We start from the raw sequence: 19,837 nt of genomic DNA, 5'->3' as shown, positions 1-19,837 counted from the left end.
TTGTATTTAATTATTATTATTATTATTTTTTTTTTTTTACTTCACTGGTTTTGTATTTAATTATTATTTTTAAAATTTTGAATTAAAAAATAATTTTGCAAAATAAAAACAAAACAAAAAGACTGTTTTTTTTTTTTTTTTTTTTGTTTAGATTATTTTATTCTGATGTCTATTTGCACGGCTCCTCACGAGGGCAGAGTTATAGACAAGTTCGGTTTTCATTGTGGGAAAAATTCAGCTCCCCAAAAAAGGGGCACTCTAGATTGAAACAAAAATTACAATTGCGTCTGTCTACAAGGAGTTCTCATTTGCTTACTTAAAACAGAAATGATGAAGTGTAGTATCAGAACAGATACTTCACTGTGTTCCCCAAAGAGAAAGGTACAAAGCGGGTTGCTTATACATTCACTTCCAAGTTTGAAAACGTTTCTTTCTTCCCCACCCAAATGAGACACGAAAAGAAAGACATTAGTCGTGGCAACAGCTTAATGTTAGCTAATGAATGCCACATAAAACAAAAAAATTCCATCCATTCTCCTAATTTGGAAAGAAGAGGGTGGTATTAAGTAAAAAAAGAGGTGGGCTTTTTTCCCTTTCCCTTTCTTTTATAAGGAAGTGCGTTTGTTGGGGGAAATAGTTTATGGTGGTGGTGGTGGTCGAACTCCAAATGCAAAAATAGTTTGATAACCGTAGTTTTTCTTTTCTTTCTTTTAACCAAAATATCTCAGGCATAAAATAAAAAAAAATAATAACTCAAGTGGAACAGTAACTCGAGCGCAACACGAGCGAGAGAAAGAGCAAATAACGAAACAGAAAAAAAAAGACGGGGGGGGGGGGAGAATAAGAAAGAAAAAGTTTGTTTTCTCCTCCCACTAATAGAACTTGTGTTGTTCAACTCGTGGCCTTACAAGTTGGTCGCTGTTTTTATTTATTTTTTTTAATTTATTTATTTATTTATTTTGCACATGAGAAGGCCGTCGCGTTGTCCAATAGCTTAAAAGATATTTCACCATAAATCCCCCTCACGCACACATTACTTGCGTGTAAGCATTACAAACGACATACACACATACACACACACACACATTGATTGTGTGTGTGTGTAATGATTACAGGCACGCTATGTGAACTCGGCGTACTTCGTTCGAGGCAAGTTCATTACGCAACCTTTGCTTCACTATTCAGGCAACCTCCACTGTAGTGGATATCCATTATCGCTGGGTATTGAAAGGAGGTATGTAGAGAGATGTCTCTGACAAAGAGGAAATAATTTTTTTTTTTCATATATCAAACAGAAACACTTATCGTTCATTAGTTTTTGGCCTTGTAGTTTTTTTTTATTTATTTAACTTCTTACATCAGGTGGCTTCGTGCACTGTCGAGTGATATATAAATCTATATTCCAAATTTCAAGATGTTGACGATCTTACTGTTTATTTTCATGAGTACGTTGACACGCACAATAAATAGTGCCGAGTAAATAGGCACAATTGTGCATGTCAACATCTTGAAATTTGGAATATAGACTTTGTCATTTATTTGTTATATGCTCTGTAGTTACATTGAGTTTTATAAATAAAACGTGAAATATATTTGATAAACAGGTTTCCCCATATATATATATATATATATATATATATATATATATATATATATATATATATATATATATATATATATATATATATATATAAACCGAGGTAACTTATTTTAAAGGATATACAGTTGAGAAGTTCGTCCCAAACAATATATTTTGTTATGGTCGGTTTGCATTGCACGATAAATATTTAAATGTTATAAACATTTTAAGTTCCCTAAATATCAGATCTGAGCAAATTAGCCAACTCTGTTTACGTTACTAATTAATTACGGAATTATTTTATTTTAAATACTTTTGTTCGCTCTCAAACAACTCATTGTCACTGTAACGCAAGGGGCTACTATGATAGGGGTCAGAATTATAAATGAAATAACCTGAGTAGGGACTTTGATACCAGGATGTTTGTTCATATTACAGTTTTATTTTTGTATGTTCGTAGGTCGGGGAAACGGGTGGGGATTGAAAAACAACAATCCGAGTATAGAGGCCAACAGAGTAGGACATCTCAAAACTCATGCAGTAAAGGGGGGGGTTGCTGCTAATTGGGTGAGTCAGGGGTATTTTCGCTAAGGAGGTACAATTGCAATAAATTCGTCGGAGCACATTCCGCCGAAGTACTTTATCTCATAGTATTAAAAAATGGCACCCAAGAATTGGAGGATAGTGACGAGCAGAAGTGGGCGGGGAGTATGAAGCGATTACCTAAATTGGGGAGGGGGGGTGACTTCCAATCGAATTCAAACTATCTCCCGTTCTCATAATATTTCTCAGTACTAGGACTTATAATTGAGTCCTTGGAGCATACAGTCAAAGAGTTGGACCCGGGCATCACCAGACCTTTACACGGGGTGGGGGTAGAGGTAAATTCTTGCACTAATTAAAGACCATGAGCAAACTTTCTTCCCAGGAACTGCTCGTTTGTGGATCACAATATCGTGGAGTTGCTTCCAAACTGACTATGATACTGTCGTTTTCAAGTTTAATGTAAATAAGTTCTTGTTGAGCCGTCAAACCATAATAAAATTCCACCATTACTGATCATCACGGTGTTGTCTTATCGTCTACCTAACACTCATTAAACCCAGGTTAGGAAAAAGTGACCCAGTTATATGAATACGTTTTTTTTTTTTTTTTTTTTTTACAAAGGAATCACCCCTTACCAAGGTTCAGAGGCCACTCGAGGATAAGGGTTAAAGAGTGTAGAGCAGACAATTGGACAATAAAGTAATCGTTAGTAATGGAAACTCGGTAAATTTGTTAACTTATATTGAACGGCTCATCAAAAACTTGTTTACGTTAGACTTGAAGACAATATTGTAGTCAGCTGGAAAGCAGGAGAACGGAAGACAGTTCCATAGGCATGCAGTTCTTAGAAAGAAGCTTTGTTCATGGAATCTACGTTTAGGTTTAGGCACAGATAAAGAGTGGGGGGGGGAATTATTGATAGTGTTTTCTGCTAGAGGGGTGTTTCTTGTGAAAGTTTGGTGAGAGGGAACCATAGATTGGAGCTCAGCCTAGCACTTGCCATGAAAATAACGATAAAGCAGAGAAAAATTCGCAACATCTCTTCTGTGATAAAGAGGTTGCAGGGAAGAGAAAAAGACCCCCCCCCTACGGGGCTACGAAGTCTATTTTGAACTCTATCAAAGCAGGATAAGTCATTTCTAGCAGCTCCTGTCCAGATGTGGCGACAGTATTCCCTCCTTGGACGTACCTGGCTCTTATATATGTATTACAGCTATTTTAAAACAAATGGATTAAGAGGTTAATATACATCTTTATACATACAGTAGATATGTATCCCCCCTATATTTTATGCTTTTATTTGCGCCCTTGTTTGCGTCAGCATGGTCAGATGGAATTTCCGTGTTGTACATTTTGAGAAAATTTTCCTCTGTCAGATATGTGTCGACTTTAGTGCAAACGTGTATATTTGAACCAGTCACTTTTGCACAGCTTATTCCTCCGTTACATTCGCTTCCGTTTGTGCCTGCACTGTGTTGCCTTCTATAAATTTCCTTTTAGATAAATCTCTATCGTTTTCATTTTTCAAAAAATAAAAAAATAAATAAAAATGTACTTAAAAATAAGAGAAATGTGATCACAAACGCATTGTTCCCAAACAACGCCGGTTTTGTTTTACAGAGAGAGTTATCGAGTGGGGGAGGGGGTGTAACGTAAACGTAAGTCAAAAAATATGCTTCCTGCCCTTGAAAAAAAAATCCCATCTTTCTACTTCATCTCTCACTTAAAACTAAACCAGCGCGTCAGCTGCTCGTCAGCTCCTGCTGCTGCTGTGGCTGTGGTCACACACAACTTCAAAAAAAAAAAAAAAAAAAAAGCAGCTTTCAAATACGCAACAACAAATAATACAGGCAACAAGGCGGTGCGCTCTGCCCCCTTTCTCTCTCTCTCTCTGGTGGATAATTCACTTAAAGTTTTTTTTTTTTTTTCTACTCGTGTCGAGGCACTTTCAGTCGTCTTCGACAAAAGGGGCCCAAAAAAAGCAATGTTGAGCTATTTTACAATCTCGAAAGTGCACACCATTTGCCGGCCATGGTGGCAATAATCTAACCGCATATTTTGTTGTATGTACGAAGGACTTTTTGAACATATTAATGCCCGAGTCTTTCATATTTTAAGGATGGTAAATACATTTGCCGTGACAATTTATTATTCAGGAGGGGCGTGGTAAGTACATGTTGAAATTCATTTAATTTTAATTATTTTTCTACCCCCACCACTTTTTTGTTGTTGTTGATTAACGCAGTGTTCGCTTCCGTTGTTAAAATAATAACGCCGACGAACAAAATGACATTTTTTTTCTGCTAAACTTTTCCATTCTAGCCAGACAGGGATTTCGATTTGATTATCTAACGACGTAAAAATCGCGTCGAATGTCGAAGTCTACGAATTTTTTTTTCTTTTTTTTTTTTTTTTTTTTTTTACATAGGAATCGCCACTTATCAAGGCACAGAGACCACTCGAGGATAAGGGTTAAGAGTGTACAGCAGTCAATTGAACAATATAGTAATTGTTAGTAATAGAAATTCGGTAAATTTGTTAACTAAGTGGAACGTAACGACTCATCAAAAACTTGTTTACGTTGGACTTGAAAACAATCATATTGTAGTCGGCTGGAAAGCAGGAGAACGGAAGACAGTTCCACCGGCGTGCAGTTCTAAGAAAGAATCTTTTTTTCAGTGGATCTACGTTTAGGTCTAGGCACAGATAAAGAGTGGGGGAATTATTGATAGTGTTTTCAATTAGACAAGTGTTTCTTGTGAAAGTTTGGCGAGGGAGGGGTGGTCCGGGTGGACCATAGATTGAAGCTCAGTCGAGCACTTGCCATGAAAATAACGATAAAGCAGCGACAAACTCGCAACATCTCTTCTATGAGGTAGAAGAAAAGGACATCTCCTACGAGGCTACGAAGTCTATTTTGAACTCTGCTTCGTTTATATATATATATATATATATATATATATATATATATATCCACATGAAATTTTGTAAGGACATATAATATGTATACAGTTTCAGTATTTACTTTAACAGTGCTCAATACGTAAGTATAGCTAGGTTATGGACTCGTAGGCCTAATACTTACGAGGATAAAACGCGGAAAATTCTGTGTAGCTTAATTGCCATATATATTTTCACAACGTATAATACAATGCTTATATATATATATATATATATATATATATATATATATATATATATATATATATAGGTACTCTTCAGTGCTCTTAGTAAAACATATTTACGGCGAGTAAGTTACACAAAAGCATTCACGTTTAATTCCCAGGCTTATAATACGACTATCACCGGAATTTTTACGTGCCTATGCGAAATTCGAAATTTATTTTTGAAGCTTTTAAACTGTCCCTACTTACCTGCACCCGACGAGGGCACAGTTAGACACAAGGTCGATTTTTTAATGTGAGGAAAATCTAGTTCCCCAAAATGGAGCGTTTTGAATTTGAAATAAAAATTTACTCAGTCTAGAAGGATTTCTTCATCGATCGCGGACAAAAAAGATAAAATGTAGCGTCAGTACACACAAACAGATATTGCACTTGGAAGCCTTTAAATTGTCAGGTCGAAATTAATTTCTGTAATTAACGTTTATACGTACTATCGCTGTTTATTGCTCAAACTACAGACACACAATATGTTTCGATCGCCTAACTACTTTTTTTTCTTGTTTTTCTTTTAAGACAGTCCTCATTGGTACACATCTTTATCTATCAAAATAATAGATGTCTTAAATTTTTTGTCAGTTAAGTTATTTTTAAATTGAAAAGAAAAAAAAAGTTCTATTTGGGATACGTCATGTTAGATGTGGGAGGGAATATTTTACTCAGTGCGCGCCGGGAGTCCCACCACCTATCGACCATGTGTGGATTACTGCTGCTGCTGGTGATATGTAGTATGTAATAATTGTTTGGTTTTGTTGTGTACCCCCTACTGTAAATCACCCCCCCCCCTTAAAATCCACCACCACCACGGTGTAATGCCTGACTCGTCTTGTGACTTGTTATTGGTCTGAATAAACAACACGACCATTAAAGCATCCTGATTACACGACTTTAGATTCCTGTACCTCGATTTGCACCCCCACCTCCTCGCGCTGTCTTATAGCAAAGCCAAAACGGGAACTCCAAACCCCTCCTCTCCACCCGTGATCGAAAACCCGTAATAATACGCCGCCGTCTTCGTCGTAGCTAACACATGTCCGTTTGAATAATAACAGCGCACGCAAGTTAGTCTTCTTCGTTCATTTAACAGAAACTAAAATTTAAGTTGAAGAAAACAGTTTTAATAACAATTTGCCCTACTTTTCTAACGTAACCCTTGTTATTAAAATAATTAAATAAAAAGGATGCTTATTCAAAGATAAGTTAAATTCTATTTGAAGGTAAGGTATATTTTGTCCCTCGCTCCATATTAAGAATAGGTCAACACGGCCCATATTCTGTATAAGTACCAAAAAGAGGATATATATATATATATATATATACACGCACAAACGCTCATTCTTCAATCAGCGCGTTTAGGCATAGAAATTCTATTTTCAAATTAAACCGTGACAGACCGACGGACTAACTACCGATAGATATTTCGAAAAAGATTTTTTGTCGGTATTTTGATTAGTTAATTTTCATAAAATAAATAATAATCGCGCGATTAGAGAGGGGAGTGATTATATACAACTACAGCAGTAAACAAACCTTTCCCCTTGCCAAACTTTCACAAAAAAACACTCAACTAACTTCAACCACTATATGTGATTTCCCCAACTCTAACTGTGCCTAAATCTGGTAAATATGAAGAATCATTCCTTGGAAACTACTTGTTTCCTGGAATTAAAGGAGTTTCCGAAAGTAGAAAGAAAGCCCCCCCCCTCCTCCCTCAAAAAATGGTGGCCACAAGTGGGTGCTCATTTTACGTTACATTATTATAGAACAGTAACCCCCATTTTTCTTTTTTTTTTTTTAAACTAACATCTTTTTTTAATCTTAGAAACTACTCGTTTGCCGTCATTTTAAACGTTATTTTCGTTTTCAGCGCCCCCGAAAACCTATAAAAGTGGTGATTGAAAAGGAATTTTTAAGGGTGGAGTGTCATGGTAGCCTTCAAATCCAATATAAACAAGTTCTTGTTTAAATAATCAGATGCTATCCAATTTTCACTATTAACGATTACTACACTACAACCTTGCATTCATTAACCCTTATCCTCAAGTGGTCTTTGGGCCTTGGTAAGTGGTGATTCCCCACTGATTCCCAAGTAAAAAAATAAAAATTAAATAACCCCGAAAATGTAACTAGGATTTGCTTTAGTTTTCTTTTAGGCGAAATTCTAATACGAAACAAAAAAAAAAAAAAAGTTATGTGGGTGGGGCTGCATGTGAAATACACAACCCAACGTTCGTTCGTGTTACTCCCATCAGGCTAAATAAGTAAATTGTTATGCCTATGATGAATGGTGTATAACAATATATATGTGTGAGAGAGAGAGAGAGAGAGAGAGAGAGAGAGAGAGAGACGAGCTCACAATGTGGTCAGTGTGATTTAAGACATGTGCTTGTAATTGCCCAGACATGCTTTACTATTTTCAGCTCTACAGGAGGTTAGACCCAAGGTCAAGTAAGGTTTTGAAAAGTTAGCATACCTCGGTGAAGTGCATTCTGGGCTACAATGCCCGAGCAGCTCTGTTGGTATTCTCCGGCAGGAGCACCCCAGGCGAGTAATAATAAATGAACCTCATCTCTGAGAGATGCTATTATTTGCCTCCTCTGCAAGAGGTTAGACACAAGGTCAGGTGAATTTTGAAAGGCTAGTATATTAATGAACATAACTTCGGCCAATCAAAATGCTTGAGCAACCCTTATCGGTATTTTCACAGAAGGAAAAGCTTGAGAGAGTAGATCGTGATACACATTAGAGCAGATGTTTTCTGTAAAGAAAGGAGATAGGCGAATCAATTTATTTAAACATCGAACAGTGTGTGTGTGTGTGTGTGTGTGTGTGTATATATATATATATATATATATATATATATATATAAAGCTGTGTGTGTGTCTGATCACGAATAGGCTCCTATATGGTTGACTATTTTAAAAAACTGATTATATATAATGATAGAAGATGTATCGAGACACAGGAATGGGTATGTTTGATCTGGCAGAACGGTGGTTCATTAAAATTGTGGTGTTTGCGTTTGCGCCTGGTTCACAAAGTATGGAAATAAAAAATAAAAATAAAAAAGTTTACAAGTGTTTTTGATATAGATGTACATAAGAATACTTTGATAAGTATGTTTTAACTTAAATAGGGATGGTATAATAAAATTGTGGGGTTTGCGTTCGCGCCTGGCCTCCATAGAATGGAAATAGGCCCAAACTTTAATAAAGACTTTTCATATCTATCTGTGTAAGTATACTTTGATAATTATGTTTCTGTTTGAAGAAATATGGTATAATAAAATTATGGGGTGTTCGCTCGTACCTGACCTCCATAGAATGGAAATATGCCACAAAGTTTAACAAGGTTTTTTAATATAGATCCACAGAATATTGTGATAAGTGTTTCAGTGTGAACAGGTATGGTATAATAAATTATGGGGTTTATCTATTTTATTTTTACTTTCATCATATTTTGCTTTGGTTTTGATACTCCCAAATTCAACCCAAATTTACAACCCTTCCTTTTCATAACCTATCATACTTTCATAAATCAGAGTCCATTTTCTGTAGGCTGTTTTTGAACCCAGTCAACGACGCGTACTTTTGCTAGTATATATAAGAATTTAGAGCGGATCGATGTATTAGTTAAGAAAAAAAGAAATCACCAGGACATCAACACCGACGAGATCAATTAAGTTTTCGCTTATCGAACAAGCTAAAAAATTGAACAAGTCGATCAATAAAGAAAAATATGCAATGATCTGAAAATGCGGCAATCATAGTAATCCGGAGATGTTATTCCAAATAAAAAGGGAAATACCAAACCCGTATCTGCCTGAACAACGTTTTCAGTCATTTTTAGATGTTTATGAGATTCTATTTACTTGCCTCCAGTTATACATATTTTTCTTTTTTTTGAAATGAGATAAGCTATGGGCTTGATGTAAGGAGCTAAAAGAAAGGTAAAAAAAAAACAAAACTAACCAACAATAAGTATTACATACATTCTGACCCAGAAAACAGCAATTCTTCCCTCTTTGTCAGAAACATCGCTCAGGAAATGTGAGAACTAAAGAACAAAATAAGGCAAGCGAGAGTCACGAGGTTGCCGAAAGTAAACCAAAGATCAACTTTTTATTCTTCTTAAATTTTAATGTTGTGACACCCCCCCCCCCACACACACAAATAAGGGCACTTTGGATTGGCACAAAAATTCAAATTACCTTAGTCTACTAAATGCACTAAACTTAGATCCTGGTGGAATAGATTATTTCAAGTATAACACTTGAAATTATCGCCCTTAGTTTTTTTATATCAATTAAAATCTGAACTTTAACGAGAGAGAATTTAACAATTCTGTAATACAGATGTAATTTTTAAAATGGTTATTATTACAAATCGCATATGCAAATTAGTAAAATGAAATTCATATTCATGTTTCTGTGAGTTCTCGCATCAGAAACTAAACTCAAATCTCGCATGTTTATTTTGTTATTCATAAAAAGTGTGATTTCTTTTTTTTTTGGGGGGGGGGGGTCAATATTTATTGTGTGTTTTCACAAGATCCGGGTGGCTCTAGAGCCTTGAGAAACGGGTAAAAAAAAAAAAAAAAAAAAAAAAAAAAATTGGTAAATTACTAATGGTAATCGTTACTTACCGATATAAATTATTTTAAAGGAAATACAGTTAGTAAATTAGTTAAAAAAACAAGTTATTTTTGTTCACATTCTCATTTGTGACGTAGTTACATTAAAAAAAATTAATAGAAATTATAAGCCGTTAAAGTTTTCATAAATACCGATTCTGAGACAAGCAGCCATCTTCGTTTCGTCACCTGTTTACGTTAAAGAAGATGACTTCTTCACTTAGAGTCGGTATTTATGCGAAATGTAAATAATTATAACGTATATTAAATATTATTTTTTAAGCTAATCACAAATGCATAAGTAAAGCAAACCTTTGAGTAATTTTCCAACTGAATTTCCTTTAAAATTATTTACGTCGATAATCATAATGATTATCGAAAATTTAGTTAATGTAATTTTTATTCTTATAGATTAGATGCGACACGAGGTCGGTTGAACATGGGTCAATCTGGTATGTTATAAAAATAGCCAGGATCGAACCCGTCTGCTATTCCCATACGAAGGGGCTCCAAGCAACCGGAAATTGACCAATACCCTCTAGAATGAGGAGGTAATGCCTAGGTGGACAGCAGCATGAGAGTATTCAGAATCATACACAACGCTGATATAAACCCAAAGATGCCAACGTGTCATGTTCGGTTAACAATCTGTTTTTGTCGGTGTTGCGTCAAAGGTGTAAGGGGGGCAACTTAGTCGAGCTTAAAAAAAGGGTTAATAGGTTTTCAGGTTATGAAGAAACTTAACTTTCGAGAAAGCAGATTTTCACATTTAAAGCAAATCTTTTTCTACCTACAGTAGAACCCTGAGATACGGCATTAAAATTGATAACAAAATACAGTACAGTATATAATACACGTGTATATAATCAAGTAACATTCTAAATAACACTATAAGGCGGGGCAAATACCGTAACCAGGGGTCCGGAAAAACATGTTTCACATCGTAACCTGAAAACAAACAAACAAAAAAAAAAACGGGTTTGTATTACTGTACACATAGATTCGAAAAAGTTGTCAAAAAACAAATATATAACAAATAAATGTTATCAAAGGCAAGATAAGTTACTTTTCTACCAAACTGGATACATTTTTCGTGTTTTTATTCAATGTAACATGTTTATTCAGCTCGAAAATCATACAGTGTTTACAGATGGAACATTCAAGATGGCGTCTGATTTTCTCTTTAACACGGTAAGTTTGGGAAAAGGTGTTATAAATAAAAAACCGGTTAAGATACTATTAAAAACTCGCTCAATATATGTTACCGTGACATAGCTTGACATATATTCGGCGGGTTTTTAATAGTATTTTGTGTAGTTTTTTATTTATAACACCTTTTTCCAAACTTACGGTGTTAAAGAGGGTGTGAGACGCCATCTTGAATTTTCCAATACATCGGTAAACACTGTATGTTTTTCGAGCTGAATAAATATGTTACATTGAATAAAAACACGAAAAATATATCCAGTTAGGTAGAAAAATAACTTATCTTGCCTTTGATAACATTTATTTGTTATATATTTGTTTTTTGACAACTTTTTCGAATCTATGTGTACAGTAATACAAACCCAATATTTTTTTGTGGTGTTTTGTGTTTAATTTTAATTGTCCAGTCGTTTATTAAACTACATTTGGCCTAATTCTGAAATGATGAAGATGGAGGGCGCAATTATTTTTTATTTTTATAGTTACAATTTCAAACAACAAACAACACTGTCGATTAAATGTAAACAGAAAACTTATAATTAGCTACAAAATAATAAGGATATTGTGTGTGTGTGTGTGTGTGTGTGTGTGTGTGTGTTACCAAAAATTGACGCCATACTAAAATAAGTGAGGAGGGTCAAGGTGGATGGAAAGACCAAGAAAAGAAAGCAAGACCTCCACTTGATGAGTGCAAAGAGAACTGGGATCTTGAGGGTTTTTACGACCCACATTCCAGTGAAGACCAATGGTCGCCGCCAACGAGAAATCAGTGGTAAGCGGTTGTGTGGATAACGAAAATTCATCTGTAATGGTTATCAAAAGAGATGGAGCTCCAGGAGAGAACTGAAAATCTGGGGAGATTTGCTGTAACTCAGACTCCAGAGAATTCCACAAGTTTTTCTCAAAGAGAAACCTTTGATGATAGTGTGTGTGTGTGTGAAAATAATAATTGAAAATAATAATCATTTAGTTGTTGTTTTTAACTGAATATTTCATATTCATCGTCAAATAAAGCAATGATATTTTTTTCTGAAAACGATATTTGGTGTTTGATAAAACACAGTCGGCAGACCGTTTTTTTTATTTATTTTTTATGCTGTCTTAAACAAAAGCAATATGGCGCATTTGTCATGTCGAAAATAATAATATATCCAAAAATTACGAAAAATCGTTGAGTAGAAATTTATTTCTAGTTAAAAGTAATTTTTGACGGAAAATTGGATAAAATCGCATTTTTTCTTAGATGTTATTACGTAGGTAGTAGGAGGCTAAACACAGGGGACATAACTCTGAAAAGAATATTTTAGATTACTTGTGTCATGGCTACAAAATTTGTTGTCCAGCGATAAGAATTTTACAAAAAACAAAATAACAGTTGTTCTACTCGATGAATTTTTGTAATTTTGGGATATATTACTATTTTCGACATCACAATTAAGGTCATAATATTGTTTTTGCTTAAAACGATATATTTGAAAAAAAAAATCGATTTGTCGATAATTGTATATATATCTTAACAAGTACCCGATATTTAATAGTTTTTTTTTCTTTTTCTTTTTTTTTCTTGTTTTAATTTACAGCGTCTATTCCATTTAAATCATTCAGGTTGTCAAGTTTAGATTATTATTAGAAAAGTAGCAAAATCCATTTGTTCATTATTGTAGCGAAATTCAAAAATCGTAATATTGAATTTCAAGTGAAACCAATATAATCGTCATGTCACAGTAATGAACATATCCAAAAATTACGAAAAACGATAAGGTAGAAAATTATTTATTAATGAAAACAGTTTTCGAAAACAATTAGCTAAAATTGAGTTTTGCAAAAAAAAAAAAAAAAAAAAAAAAGTGGCAGAGAGTTCTAATTGTACCAAAAGGGAGGTAAATATTTTCTGAAAATCAAAAATCATTGACCAATTTAGCAAAACTTAATTTTCGCTGTTTTCATTTTCTACCATATCGTTTTTCGTAATTTTTGGATATTTTCATTCCTGCTGCATAATAATTCAATAGATATCATTGGTTTCACTCGAATTTCGATTTTCGTTATAAATCGAGGAAGAACCAAAAATTCCATAGAAATTCCACGGCGTTTCTATATCAGTCTTCATAATTTAGTGTTCATAATAATAATATTGCTGTTGAAATAAATATATTTCAGAGAAAATACTATTAAGAAGAAATGATACTTCTATATAAACAAATGTAAGCTCAATATTTTTTTAATAAATAAAATGAATATTTCCCTTTTATTTATTTAAAATTCTATGAATTCTTTTTAAACCAACAAATTTTCTGTTTTTTTTTTATTTTTTCTTTACTGTAAAAATAATTGTCAGCTAAATATTCTCGAAACCAATAAAATGAATGGCATTTTTTTTTTAATTTATTTAAAATTTTACTTTTTTAGTAGATGGGACGATTTGTGAAGAATTCATTTCAAAATAGCTAAAATCTGAATGGTTTACATAGCGACATCAGATTAATCACAAATCAGTATGGGACGAGCTCGCCTTTTAAAACAGAGTAAAAATGGTATATAACGCGTACCAACGTGGAATTTGCTTCAGCATATTATTAGATAGATCCAGCGTTGCCTAGGTGTGTGAGAAACTTAATAATTTTGTTTGAATTAAATTCCTATAATATTTTTTACACTCTTTAAAATATATACAAAAAATGTAATAAAACTAATGTCGAATCAAAAGGTAATGATTTTATTATTAATAGAAAAAACGTTAGAACACAATAACCATAATTTTGGCAATGAAAAGCATATTGGTTTTTGAAAATGATATTTTAGTTAAAAGTATATATAAAAATTGAACTATTTAGAACAAATTGAAATTAACTTTAAATAAATAAAAAAGAAAAATTATGTCATAATGTCATCTATAATACCATTAAATCATTTCTCAAACATCAACAATGTGTCAGAAAGAATTTAATGCTTTTCATTTTCAAAATAATGACACTTGTCGTATTGGTTATTCACCCCCCCAAAAGCCACAGTGCACTTGGATGTAAGGAGCTACTATTTGGAATCAAATTTGCAGGAATTCTATATAGGGAGTTGAGTAGCGAGATGTGTTTGTTCACATTACACTTGAACTTCTGCATGTCAGTACAGCCAGGGAAGCAAGAACACGGAAGAGAATTCCAAAGTCTAGCAGTTTAGGGGAAGAAGCTATGTGGGTAGAAGGCTTTACAGTATTTAGGGATCGCTACAGTGTAGAGATGGGAATTATCTGCTTGTCTGGTTTGTATATATGTATACGTCGAAGAGGTGCTAGTGGTTCGAGTTCGTCCTAGCACTTTCCATTGAAGTATCTGTAAAACAAGCAGAGGGATGCTATATTTCGTCAATGGGACAGAGTTTGAGGTTTATGTCTTAGTGTTTTTAAAATAACTGCGTATATAATCCAGTTATATCTTATAGGTACTCTGCTTGCACCAGTTGACACAGACCCGAAATGAAACGGTTTCTATATTTAGTTTAGAAAGCTAAATTTTCAATATTAAATGATTTTAAATATTGAATCGGTTACTCATATACGCGTATCAGCATGGTTTCTACACAAAATAATTAAAACGTTAATAACTGTATCTATTTGACACCAGTAGAGATCGGCTATTACATGCATGTGTTGTTATAGCTTAACAGTGGGACAAAAAAAAATGTGTATAAGTCGATGAGGAAGGTCAGAGTTGACCGAAATATTTGATTTTTGTGTTTTTTTATGTTTTGAAAAGAAAAAAACATTTTTTACTGAATTTGCTTTTAAAAATAATTTCTTATATTTAGAAGAGAAATATAAGTGATAAAAAAAATTATCGCATGTTTGTGGAGTCAAATGCATAGGAAATCTACCATTTCAATGCATCACCTTATTCATTTATTTTGATGAAAAAAAAATCACAGATGCTTAAATTACAAGCAGAAAATTTCTGGAGTTGGAGTCAAAACGCTTAACAATTTTACAAATCAGTTTATGAGTCAAGTGTTTTTACTACCGTTTCCACATCTCTAAACCAAATTTATATACTTTTTTAAAAATATTTGTACAAACTTTCTGACTACGAATTTGCAAACATGTTTCAGCTATAACCTCATTTAGGCTTAGCTTCTCCAGGCCAAGTTTGATAATCTAAACTAAAAACTTGATCTGAAGAAGCTAAGCCTTTACAAAATTTTAACTGAAACATGTCTGCAAATATGTGGCCAAAATATTTAAAGAAATATAAGAATATGAATATACAGCTGTACTTGTTTTTGATCACTTACAGTAAAAATTTGCAGAATTAATGATGATTAAAAGTCCACCTGAATTATTAATTGTACGTGTGAAGTATAGTTAGAGGGTGATAATATAATGTATTGATCATAAACATAAAAATACCAACAAAGAAAACATATGAACAGAGATTTACAATGTCATGCTTTCATTCAATATTTTGCCTTAAGTCAAGAATTTGTCAAGAATAGACATGATAAAATATTATTCAATACTTATATTATATGCTGTTATTTCGTCGTGTTTATTCTTGATAAAGCCCTGACTTAAGGCGAAATATTGAATTGAATCATGATCGTCTTGATTCTTATTTGTTCATATTTGTTTTACCTTTTCTCTTATTTCCATGTTATATATATATATATGTGTGTGTGTGTGTGTGTGTGTGTCCTTCATACAATGTAGAAATCAAAGTTAATAATAAAAAAAAAAAAAAATTTCTCAAATTTCTATTTTGTTTCTTCATCATGGTGTCTTCAATTTCCTGTTAAGCCAAAAGTGAGCTGACAGAATATCTTCTTGGATTAAATGCACAGCATTCTGTGATTAAGTATTTGTCTGACACCTTCAAGTTTCTTTCCAAAGAAATCTTCATATTTTAAGAATCGCACGGTCAAGATTGATGCAAACTTGGTGAGGAGCATGTTCATCATTAAAGTTATTTTTTAAATCTGAAAATATTTATTTTGAAATGTCACTGGATTGATGTCAAAAAAGTAAATCTATCAATTTAAAACAAAACGAAAATTTTTAATATTTTATGGATGTGTACATGCATCCCTTGAAGAGGCTTTGTCTGTCTGTCCATCACAATTTAGTTTGAAATCGCATTCTTATCACTGAACATGAAAATTTAAAGGACATATCTAAAGAATATCCGTTCTTACTTCAGGCTGTAAATAAAATATATCTCTACTATCATAGAAAAGTCACTTTGTGTGTGTAGGAGTTCCTTCCTTATAGGTCCTGAAACGGCTGAGTCTATCTTTTCCAAATTTCACACAAGGTAATTTATATGTCAGGCAGTGTTCTTCTTATGCCTCGTTCACTGTGCACTCACGCGAGACCCTGCATGCTTCACTTTATTTTTTGCGAATTAGTCCCCCGGGCAAATTATTCCTTGTAATATATAATATTCAATAGAGGATGGATTCTATAATGATACATATGCAATCTGCATAAATTAACATATCATGTTTAAGTGTATTGTATGACTGGGCAACGCCGTTCATCCAGCTAGTACACAATATGTGTGATGTGAATCTTCAAGACCAGCTTAGGTCTGATGACCTCAGAGGAAGACTAAATCTAGACAATATATGGAAATGTGTCTAGAACAGGAGACTTCGTGTATTTGGTCACATTGAAAGAATAGACAAACATTCTTAGGATAGTAAATGTGTAAGAGTTGGGATATCAGATTCAGTTCACAGAGAAAAATGTGAGGAAGTAATAAGAATGGGTCTTGAGGGATAAATAAAGACCTGGTCAGACATAGGTTACTTTAGAAGTCAATTTCTTAAAGCCAGCATGTAAAACGGATGTTAAAGCAAGTATCATGATGATGCAATCAACGAAAACATGGGAAGAAGTGATATCAATGCACTCGAGTGAAAGAAAGGTGCATGAAGACCTAACCAAGGATTATTAAGGAGTGGCAAAACTGTATTCTGCTACGAAAACTGTATCTTGCTTGTTTGTTGTTATCTCCGTGTACATTTCATAACGTCATCAAAGGGATAACCGTTGTCCATCACGGATAACTGAGTACAGTGAATGACATTACGTCATCTTTAAACTGAAGAGGTGGGGAAGAGATTATTTAGAGGATCGTCTAGATTCCTGATTATCTTGTCATGATAAATTGTGGATCTTGCTTGGTATCTTGTTCGTATCCTTGCATATTGAATGATGTTATCATTTTGCACGAGAAAATAACATCGTCAGGGGAGATAACTGGACAGAATGATGACGTAATAATTTTATGAAATCCTTTACCTAGATGATTCATGACTTGAAGGTTCATATGTCATCGAATAAATGAATGTTTAAACCCATGGGGATCAAATTTATATACAAAAAAAAAAAAAATACTCTCTCAAATCAGAAGATAAACTTATATTAATCTCTGTAAACCTCTGATGAAAATTATGTTTCGGACGTTTTGCGATTAGGATTGATAATTTGGATTATTTGGACTGTTAATAAAGTAGGAGGTAAAATTCAGTTTTAAGGAGGTTGAAGGTTCGATCCTCAGTGCAGGTGATATGAAGAATATAATTGCAAATTGCTCAAGACTTTTACCTGTTCATGGCTGATGAAATGAAAGCATGTTAATCTCATGGGTTAAATAAAAGGTTCCATTCAAAATTCTGTGCAGATTCCAGAGTTTGGACAGAAAGATTCCAGCGTTTAACAAGATACATATGAAGAAGGTCGGAGGTTACATCAGCCGAAACATTGAACAAGTAACACTTCAGATGAGAACAGTAGTTCAAAGAATCCATCCTATGAAACCAGCAAGAATTAGCAATCTGATGTTTGAAAATGTCTATTTTGAGAATAAAAATTGGATATATTGACTTTTCTTTATCACTTTCCAAGGCAAATTAGATTAGGTATCTAATATTTGTGGTCCTGGATATGACCTTAAACTATATCCAGTGGTGAGGCCCCAGCTTGTGGGCTTTTGGGGAGTGTGGATCCACCCTTTAATTGCCATTGTTCCCAGGTCCACTCCGACCCAGAGTGGTAGTACCTGTTAGGGTCCCAACTATGGGTTAAATAGAAACCGACTTGAAAACAACAAATATATTCTATTAAAAAAATTGTTCTTCAAAAGCTTTGGATTCGGCATTAAATAACCTGAAAAGGGTTGATATGCCGTAAAACAAAAACAACCAACCATCTAATATCTATTTCTATAATGTCGAAATGCATTTACTCTAAACTGATATTGGGACTGGATCATAAGAAAATCAAAACGATATTTCTTTTTTTTTTTTTAGTTCTTTTAAGGTTTCATCAAGTCTGCAAGTTGCTGACTATTTAAGCTTATGAAGTGTTAATCTCCAAATTACATGGTACATTTTATTTGCCATCTTGAAAATTTCATTACATTATTCCTAACAGGATCCGTGGAAATCCCACAGCCTTTCTCTGTTGCATATTGCTGACGTGCATTATGTTGACACATCACGTGAATGCGGATCCCACAATATTATTGTACCACTTTGGTTCAAATAGAAACTTATCAAAGTATGCTGGTTAAATGTAGTTTCAGAATGTATATAATTCCAGGATCTATCTCCAAAACCGTTGCAGGAGTTTATAACATATTTCCATTGTCTGGAAACCCAGCGCAAACACTGACTGTGTAATGTATCATTTTCGGACTGAAGAAATCCCAAAAGTCAAGAAAATATATTTTCGTTGCAGTTTTAACACAATAGTGACATTGGATACAATTGAAGAGTTTTTCTGCATCTTCATCGATCAGACGATTTTATTTTTAAAAAAGTTGAAAGTGATAATGTACATACAAACATTAAATTGCTTAGAGTATCAGCATTAGTGTTGGGACGATTATTTAGAATCAGGAATCAGAAAAATCTTTGTGGGATATCCGAATCAGAAAAATTGTGCCTATTTCTCGATGTTAGATACGATTCCTTTGTCTTCTTTTTATTTGATTTTTGTTTAAAACAAAATCCTCTCTTGCTTTTAGTAATAATAAAGATTTATTGATTTTAAATTACCAGTAACACTAAAATCTAAAGATTATCCCTCACAAGTTTGTTTTCTTTGAGAAAATATCTGCACATTTAACATGTGTTTTGACGGTAAATGGGGGGAAAAAATAGCAATTTTATAGAGATTTATAAAGAATCGGAATCGGTAATCGTATCAGAATAAGAAAAAATATTGAAATCGTCCCACGCCTAATTATGTAGATAATTTGATGTTATATGCAAAATAAGTTATTGTGAATTTATTGTAACATATTGTGTTCAGATGTTAAATATTTTTAAATCGGCCCAAATTGTGGCACCTCAGTTTGAAAACATTTTTAATGTGAAATGCCAAGCTTGAATGGAAATTGTAATGTCGTGCTTTACTGTGACAAATAGTAACAGAGGCATTGTATAAGTTTACTGGTTTATTAACGTATATGCAAGGATACATGAAAAGAAGTGTGTTAGGTCTTTAGTGTGAAAAGTTCTGCTCTTCTGTGTGTTCCTACATCAAAAGATTGCAATCCTTGTGCGTAGAGAGTAGTTTTAGTCATATTAGTACACACACATCTTATTTTAGACGTATCTCTATAAGAAATTCTTTCATTTCCTTTAGGCTAGAATCAAAGTGTAGTATCTGCATGTTTAACAAATTGTTAGGACA

General features: G+C 33.5%; 1 protein-coding gene across 7 annotated transcripts in view; it reads left to right on the top strand.

The window, feature by feature from the left end:
• The window catches only part of LOC145279666 (uncharacterized), a 971,079-nt gene that overhangs the window by 885,147 nt on the left and 66,095 nt on the right, over window positions 1-19,837 (top strand). The window contains exon 1 of one of the 7 annotated variants that reach the window (XM_080130927.1): window positions 1,769-4,291. The exons of the other annotated variants lie outside the window; for them this stretch is intronic. The gene's annotated coding sequence lies outside the window, so the exon portion shown is untranslated. Of the gene's footprint in view, window positions 1-1,768; window positions 4,292-19,837 lie in introns of those variants that run through there. 7 annotated transcript variants of the gene reach the window in all.

The sequence above is a fragment of the Euprymna scolopes genome, chromosome 7 (assembly GCF_053919585.1).
Source record: "Euprymna scolopes isolate OS-2025 chromosome 7, ASM5391958v1, whole genome shotgun sequence".
NCBI classification, from domain to species: Eukaryota; Metazoa; Mollusca; class Cephalopoda; order Sepiida; family Sepiolidae; genus Euprymna; species Euprymna scolopes.
Note: the sequence above shows the minus strand (reverse complement) of the source record. Positions and strands in the feature narration are given on the sequence as shown.